Source organism: Coffea arabica, chromosome 1c, assembly GCF_036785885.1.
Source record: "Coffea arabica cultivar ET-39 chromosome 1c, Coffea Arabica ET-39 HiFi, whole genome shotgun sequence".
Lineage (NCBI taxonomy): Eukaryota > Viridiplantae > Streptophyta > Magnoliopsida > Gentianales > Rubiaceae > Coffea > Coffea arabica.
Window position 1 is genome coordinate 27,529,827 of NC_092310.1, and position 9,231 is coordinate 27,539,057.

Sequence of the window (9,231 nt, forward strand, 5' to 3'; positions counted from 1 at the left end):
ATACGGGTCTGGCCCTCCTAAAAACTTGGGTGGGGAGAACTTTTGGAATCTCTCCAAAGCTTTATCCTGCCCCATATCAGGGTCTCTAGGTTGGTTTACAGGGGCTTGACCCTGTTGTTCCACTAACCGAGCCAGAATGTTAGTCATCTGTTGAATGGCAGTTGCCACTTGATCTTCCCCTGCAGCCTGGGGTTCAGGTTGTGGGTCAACCGTTGCCTCTCTCTCTTCTCTCGATTCTGGCACCGGTTCCTGTGCTTGTTCACCTTCACGGCCTCACCTAGAACCGCGTTCTCGGTTAATTTTCTTGGTCCGACTTCTTTGATCTTCCATGTTTCGCAGCTAACCAACTATAGCAATATAACCAACTAATTAATGATAGAATATAACCACTAAGTAACTATATAAATATAAACAACATAAAACAGAATATTGCAAATCATAAAACAAGGCAATACAACACATTCGATCAAAACAAGTCACATAACTTATAGAGCATTAACCCAAGGTATCGCTCAGGCACTACACTTAATCAAGGCTCGAAAAACGTGAATAAGAAGGATCCCAAATCCCATGAATATCTTCAATATTTTTTAAGTCCAGACTCCTTTGCTTTCACCATCCAACCTTATCCGAATATTATACGAGATCTCAACTGATCGTAAAGATGTCACTCTTTGGTATTCGGGGACAAGAATATGAAAATATGATAATTCACCACTCAAGCTGGCCAGGCTCAAGAGCAAATCACCCGTATTAGATGTCGCGCCCCATTTTTTTTTGATAAATAAATAAATGAATTTTTAAAAAAAATGTATTCTTGTGATTGAAAAATGAATTGTGATTGAAAAGAAAAATGGGTCTAAATAGGGGTTTGAGAATGCGACGATTTGACCCAAAATGTGGTTTAAAAAGAGTTTTTTTTGAAACAATTGGAGTCGCCACTTGGTAATGAGTTAAGGTGTACCAAGTCACCTAAAAAATGGATTTTAAAGAAAAATAGGAAAAAGTAGTAAGAAAACCCCTTTTAAACGACTCCTAATCCACGTAAACCAAAGAAAAAGGTTCGGGAGTCACATTTGACAAAGGGGAAGGCAAGAATAAAATCCAAGGCACCCCTTTGACCTAGCCAAGGTTAGTTGCGTTGATTTAATCAAAGATTTTCTTGTTTTAACCAAAGAATTTATTACATTTGGGTGCCCTACATGAATGCAAACCCTAGACCTAGGGGGATTGGGGGAAATTTCCCTTCAAAGGTTGAGTGGTGCCAATCACATTAATTGTGAAGCCCAATATCGATCCTTTGAAGAAGTCACGAATAATGCAAATGGGATGCAAATGAATGGAATGCATGTGTGCAATATGAAGACATGAGTTTGAAAAAGTAATAAAAGAAAATAAATATGTAAATGAAAATGTGCACGTGAGTGGGCAAGGTATGGTATGTGAAATGATAATATGAAGTGCATGTGTGCAAGTAATGATAAAAGTGCTCGTGTGCAAGTGAAGAAACACAAAGGTGCATGTGTGCAAAATGGGAGGAAAAGTGAAAGTGTAATGATGGAGTGGACTTAGAATGCATGAGCCTAGGGAATTCATGCATATTGGGACGGGGAGACCTAAATCGTGACTCAATTTGCCCTTGTATAGAGAGGATATAAGCGTGCTAAGGCTTTAGAAAAAGCCACACTCGTCTATATCCCATATTTAAGGGAACTCTCAAGCAAATGAACCCTATAACTAGCATGAAATGCAAAAATCCTAAAATGGAGGGAAAAGGGGTTCGAGGGGCATGCAAAATGATAAAACTAACAAGAATGCATGACATGTAATGAACATGCACACATGTACTAACGAGAGGAAATCCCTAAGGGTCTAGCGTTGGACTAGCCCATTCTATGAATTCCGACTAGCATTGGACTAACGGAAACGTACATTCATCCATCACATTCATCTATACTACAAAAAGTGAGTAGACATGCCAAAACGCTCGTAAACACATAACACGTAGCACTTAGCATGCTCGACTAGATGCAAGAGCCTAATAAAGCAATTTAACATGTAACAACAAAAGCAAGCAACCAAGGGGAAAGGGAAATGGACCAGATGCTCTCCGAGCACTATCTATTACAAGCCAAGAGGTGTACACATACCCCATGAAAGCATAAAGGGGAAGGGGAAATGGACAAGATGCTCTCCGAGCCCTATCTATTACAAGCCAAGAGGTGTACACATACCCCATAAAACTTAAATAAAAGTAAAAGCAAGTAAATGCATGCAAGGAGGTAAGGAAAGCGAAGTAGGCATGCATATTCACATAACACGTAGGAGCACGTAGGGTCAAATGAAGTGCAAATGGAGAATAGAGTGTACCTCCCTTGAAGCGACGCCCTAACGTAGTGAAATTACTAACTTACCCTCCAAAATAATAAAGAGGTCAAGGTACCACTTAAATAATCACAAAAGATAAAAATAAGCATGAATTTGAATCAATTAAATCATGTCAACAATCCACATTTAAGAAGTCAAAAGAAGAAAGGACCTGATTGCAAAGATTGACAAAATTTTGGGACCAAAATTAAAGTAAAATAAAGTTCAGGGACCTATTTGCAATTAAACTAAGGATCCAATTGAAAGAAGTTGAAAATATCCAAGGCCACAGCACAGTTAAGGAGAAATTCAGGGACTGATTTACAAAATTGTTTCCTGGCTTCTTAATGGACCAAACCATTGGGCCATTTCCTTTATTTGTTTGGGCCAAAGCTTCCAAGCCCAATCGGAAATCCCAAAACAAAAGGGAATGGGCCATTGTCACCCTTCTTGGGCCAAGATCACTTGGCCCAATCGGAAGTCCAAGGAAAAAACGAGTGGGCTAGTATTATTTTGGCCCAAAAATTAGCCAACCAAAACACATGGACCATGACCCTCTAGCCCAAGCCAAAAACCCAAAAATGAATTAAACCCTCTTACACAAACCCAACTAAATATCATTAGCCAAACATAAATCTAAGCCCAACAAGATAACAAACCAACTAAAATTATTTAAGCCACAATTATGATCTAAAACCCAAAATAAATGTATCCCAAAAAGTCACATAAAATAGGCAAACATAGGATTAAGCTCAAGAAAGGCAAAATGGATTTGATTTTTCCAAACTTTGAGGCCACGGTGAACAAGGGGACTTGAGTGATTAAAATGCAACAAAAGCAAGGACCTAAAGTGAGACCTCCAATCAAATGATAAAATTCACAAGAAATGAATAAAAACCCCATCTTACAATAGAAAGGCAAAATTCAACATTCCACTAAAGTTTCAAATCAAAGCTATAAGTCTATAAAGGTTATTAAAATCTACAAAATCATTCTAAACTCACTAAAAGTTTTACCCAAAATCATATCAAAGCATGTCAAGAACAATTAAAATTCTAGAATGACACAATTGATTAAATTACTCAACTAATTGGACCATAACAAGACAAGAGGGAACTTAGGGGGTTAAAGTGCAAGTGTTTTAGGACCTAATTGTAAGAACAAACACCTAATCGGGCCATAGTAGGACAAAGGGGGATTTGAGGGGTTGGAATGCAATTTTTGAAATTATTTTCATGCAAAAACATGCAAATTTCACGAGGTAGACAACAGAAAGGAAATGCTTGCTGCAACTTTAAATTCCAAACGCAAATTTCAATCCCCACGCTCAATTTTGATCTAAACCTTACCCACCAAACATCAAAACTCTAGATTAAACAACCGAATATAGAACTTCAACATCTAAACAAGCAAAACGTAAGATGAAACTCATACAAAAGACACAACGAAACTCATGCATTCGGCTGATTTCTTTCTGTTGCAACTAACATGCGCATGAAGCATTTCATGAGTTCCAATGAATATGTAGATTCATCACCCAATCCTACAAAACTCCAAACCAACAAGAGACCATGCAATAAAGCAAGATCATTATGCTTGAACATCAAAAAAACTCATACAAAAGATCATGCCATCATCGAAACAGCAACCTGTATTTTTAGCTACAGTTAACTACGCTTGTGATGTTCATCAGGTGCCAATCTTCATTCAACACAGACAGCTTCTCAACCAAACAGCCAAGGACTGATATTGAGCATTCAAAATCACAGAAATTGAACATTCAAGCACACAAAACCTCTGCAAGAAAATTCTGCCACTTTTTTTCTGTTTTTTTAGTAAGTTCGCAGCTCCCGCTCGTGAACAATGTACAAAACAAAAAAAAAAGAAAGAAAAACCTGATTATCTACCAACTTAACTCACGGACTTCACCAATCATCAAGCTCGACACTGATAAAACATGGTTCATCTTGACCTGATAGAGATTTTTGACAGGGCTGAAGTCAGAAGGAATGAGCCGGCATCAAACTTCTATGGAACTTCTGGAAAAACAAGCCTCCTAGTCTCTTCCTCACGTCGGTCTTCCTCCTACGGATGCAGCCGCAACTCCTGCTCCTCCTTTCAATTCCCTCTCTTCCCCTTTCTGTCTATAATCGTCACTCCCTGTAAAATTCCCTCCTGATTTTTAGCTGTGTCCCTCACTCAGACCTCTCCAGTTTTTTTAGCCGTGAAAACCCTTGCTCAGTTTTTTCCTTTCAGCTTGTCGATGCTCTCCCAAAAAAAACCCCCTGTTCGGCTACTACTTTCTTCTCCCTTTATATCAACTAAACACCCCCAAAACCCTATGTTCAATGGTTGGAAATCATCCCCCTTAAACCCTCTTTTCCCTGGCCATCCGATGGCTCCTATGTGTGCCTTTTGTATTTTCATTTTTCTTTCAAGAAAGCATTGAATAAAAACAAAATGACTAAAATGATTTTTCTTTTCTTTCTAAAAACTCTATAAACTTAAAAACTAAAAAAACTAAAAACTAAAAACTAAAATCTAAAACTTAAAAGTGATTAAAAACCTAAAATGACAAAACAAAAATGAATAGACAAACTGAAAGGGCAAAATGACTAAAACTAAAATAAAAAAAACAACTAGAAATGCAAAACACACAATAATGAACTAAATGCAAGCGATCTAAAAAAAAAAACAAAATCATGAAGTAGATGCCACATACAAATTATTCAAAATTTGGTGTCTACATTAGAGATTCCTACCCAACATACATATCTAAAGTCCCCAACAATAGACAATCGTTCCACACTTAACAAGTCAATTCCCACAGTCCGAGAACCTTCTCCCGGCACGAGCTCAAAAGGAGCACTGATACCACCTGTGACTACCCCACCTCCCCCTAAGGCGTACCAAAGGGTTCGGCGGACCGCCTGCCTAGCTCTCGCCAGGACTCACTCACTATCTCAATCGAGTCATGTACACACATCCATGAACCATAAATAACATTCACAATTCAAGCTTATAATTTACATTGATAGAAATCGAGGTACAAAGTCTCAATACACCAAACTAGTTCAATACGTATACAATCCAAGTACAAGTCAAAAATCAAACAACTAGTCTATGCTAGACTTTACATATCTCACACCTCGCTCGTACCCCTGAAAGGGAAACAAATGGAGTGGAATGAGCTAAAAGTCCAGTGAGGTTCCAAATAGCAAATTGACCATTATTTATAAGTACAAGTTTTCGATATAGCAAAGTAACGAGCATGAAGAGTTCATAAATGTGAGCAATAACACGTCAAGTAGCAATCTTAAAATGAGCGAGTGTAGAAGTTTTTCACAAGCAACAATAATCCAATAAGCAATAATCACTCCAAAGTATAAGGATACGGATGACTCTCAGGAGCCAAATTCCCATTTCATTACCAGAAGCTTCATCACGTAGTAGTTGACACTCCGTCAACTTTCAAGTAAGTAACCAATCCAGTAGAACACCACTTACACGACTCTCCGTCCACCGTTCAAACCCCCAGCTGGGCCCAAAATCCTCAAGAAACACGGGTGGTAATACTCGAGTATACCGATTAGTCGAGGAGATATCACTCCACTCGACAATACAAGAGACCCAGGGTTCGTTACCCAATCGACCAAGCCCTTGCCGGCTCGACTAGAGTAACTCGCCACAGGGTTTTCGGAATTCCAGGAAATGCGCGCATCATAAACAAGTATATCAAGTCAATTGCAACAATAAACAAGTATATCTCGTAAGGGCAAGTGCGATAAAGTACACGCTTGCCCTAACAATTCACGTATATAACATGTAATCATATTGGTCACGTATCAAGTTCAAGTATCTAGTGCAATTCGGTATTTGAAAGCACTCAGCAAAAGATATAGTGCCTTTACTGGTCACTTTCAGGTTATACTCCGGGTTCGGAGTCCAAATCTGCGATAAAACTCAGTTTGAGAACTTTGAAACATGACTAAGATTCGAAACTTAGACGTTTCGTTCAATAAAAATCAAGAAATTGGAATTCACTTGGAGAGTAGTCGTGAAACACTTGCTCGCTTTTTAAACGATAAAACTTTGTAACATTTATACTTGAAAATGCCATGTGAGTCGAAAGTATAAGGAAAACATACTCCGAGCAATCATTATTTCATTTCTCAAGGGTACAAGTTCGGCCAAGTCCTTACTTATATACCTCGGAACAAGAAGACTCAAGCACCCTAGATGGCTCAAGTAGTAATCACTCTTAATCCTTACTCAAGTTGCAAATATAGTTCTGTAGTCTCCGAGCGTAAATTTGGCCAGCATGCCCTTTGTGTTTACCTAATTTTTCAGCCATTTAGGCTTCATTATTTTTCCTCAGCCACAACCCAAAGTCACACATATCATAATTCAAGTCAAAAGCCGTTCCATAGGCTCATCATATCATAAGAATAAGAATCACAATAATAACAAGTGCAAAAATACAATCTAGCACAAGACAGATTTGACGTGTGGATGCGGAAATAACATATCCGAGGCTACGCTTATCGGATTGAGGCAAAACTTATGTCTTTTCGAAGCTAAGACACAGGGCTACAATGTTCATGAAGGTAACTTAGTCCAGTTCCTAATGTAACTTAGTCAAATCCTCAAATTACTAAACCAGAAACAAATTCGTCGGCTATATAACCGCGTTACCCTGTAATGGTCATATCTCAGAGTACAAAAGTCCGAATCAGGTGTTCTTAGAGGCATTTAAAAGCTAAGTCAGAATACTACAACTTTTATGTTTTAGAAAAAAGCTGAAATTTTGTAGACACCTATAAAATACCATTCTCTACAACTTTCCTTCTTTGACCTAAGGCCAATTCGGCCTCTAACATACAGTTACAAATTCAGACAGAATGTTGGGAAAAATTTCCAGATTCTGGAATTTTTTTAGTTTTTAGTGCAACTTTCCTTAATTTCTTGGTATAATCACTACCAAAACACCTTATACAACCTTAATTACAACATACAAGTATCATACAACAAATTGGGCAGAAATTCCTCAAGCCCTAGTTCATCATATAAAAGGGGAAACTTCCAAAACATGATAATATCCATGATTCCACCGCAAAATCAAGTTGCTAAGCTTAATTTAACAAGATTGAAAGTAAAATTTAGAGAGATAAGCTTTCTTACCTTGACTAGAGTTCACTAAGTGTAGCCCAAGCCTTCTCTTTCAAAAATCTCACCCCAAATCACTAACTAATCACTCAAAGGTAAGTTTAATCGGTTTGTTTTGTTTGATTTCTCACTTAGTTGTTGAATTCAAGATGAAATGAAGAAGTTTTCTCTCTTGGTCTTTCTCTCTCCCTCTCACGGCTCTTCGGCAGAAAAATGAAGGTGAATGAAGCCAATTTGGAGATAAGAAGGTTGAACAATTGTCTTGGTCAATGGCCACTAAGGGTGTGACACTTGTCACAAACCTTACCAAGTAAAATTTTCTTTTTCTTTCTTGTATTTTCAGCCATTAATTTCGGTCAGGCTTAGCTGGAATTTAGGAGATATTTTGCTCAAATATTAATGAGCTTGTATGGCAAGAAAGTGGTGGTCAAGTGGTGCGTTGAATCGGTAGTGCGCGGGACCCGCCGGTTCGCGCCGTTTTTCTTAAAAACACACGTATTAGGGTTTTTACTTCCCATTCACTAACCTTATATCATTGCTACTAATCACATATTATTTTTCACTTAAAAGTCACTTTTAATCTCCAAATTTAATCCTTACTCTGTACCGAAAATTCATCCGGCGGAAAATCTCGAAAACCCTAATTTTGCTCCAAACTTGAAACCGAAGAATAAAACCCTACTTTCTAGATTCATTTGCACTTATCATGGAATAATTGGATGGTAGGGCTTTAATAAATGATAATTTTCAAATAAAAAGAAATTTTTAAGAAAACGTGAGGAATTTTCCAATTCCAGTAATTAAAATTAGGGTTTCAATTAAAATATGAGAGATTTAGGAAAACCGGTTAGTCACAAGTAAACTAGGGTTTTTGGCTACAATATTAGGGTTTCTAGTCTTTTTAAAACAAAATTAGGTTTTAAATCAAACCCAAATAAATACACTTTAATATTTTCTTCATAAACAACCTCCTAATATTCGGGATGTTACAAGGGAAGTGTTTATTGTTTTGGAGGTTATACGGAGGAGTTGGGTGGAGTGTGTAGTGCATTGAAGTGGCTCTAATGCGAGCACCATATCCTTTTAAAAGTGGTTATTCAGTGAAGTGTTCTCTAATTCATTCAGTGAAGTGTTTCCTTAATTGTTTAATTTTGCTACTTGTTTAAGTGTTTAATTGATTGTTGCTTGTGTGGAACCTCACTGAGCTTTAACTCAACCTTTTAGCTTTGTTTTCCCTACAGAAGTTGGAGATTGAAGAGTGATTGGATTGAATTAGAAAGTTATTTTGGGAAGATCTGTTACCGTGTGTATATAGTATAGTCATGGTTTCTTTCGTATTTTGAGATGGTTGAATCTTTTGTTTTGAGTTTGTGTGACATTAAGAATGGATGTTTAGAACATGTATTTTGTTTCTTTTATTAGACAAATTTATGTTTCAAGCTGATTGGAGTTGTACTTAAGAGTGAATGTTCAGTTGTTCAATGGTAATGTTATCTCTGAAGTTAAGGTAAGTAAGTGAGCCCTGACGAGAATTAGGCAGGCGGTCCGCTAACTTTTAGGGTACGCCCTAGAAGTAGGTGGGATCGTCACATATTTTGTTTTTATCACTCCACTTGATTCTATATTCTGATTTTAAAAAATTAAAATATTTTATTGGTGCTTTTATTTGCTTTTGTGTTTAGATTTTTAATAGACAAA

At 37.4% G+C, this 9,231-nt stretch overlaps 1 long non-coding RNA gene across 1 annotated transcript in view; it reads left to right on the forward strand.

Moving 5' to 3' along the window:
• Window positions 1-9,015, forward strand: part of LOC140006419 (uncharacterized) — an 84,591-nt gene extending 75,576 nt beyond the window's left edge. Inside the window, exon 2 of the long non-coding RNA XR_011814029.1 lies at window positions 8,549-9,015. This is a non-coding gene — a long non-coding RNA (uncharacterized lncRNA). The remainder of the gene's footprint in view (window positions 1-8,548) is intronic.
• Window positions 9,016-9,231: the final 216 nt, after the last annotated feature.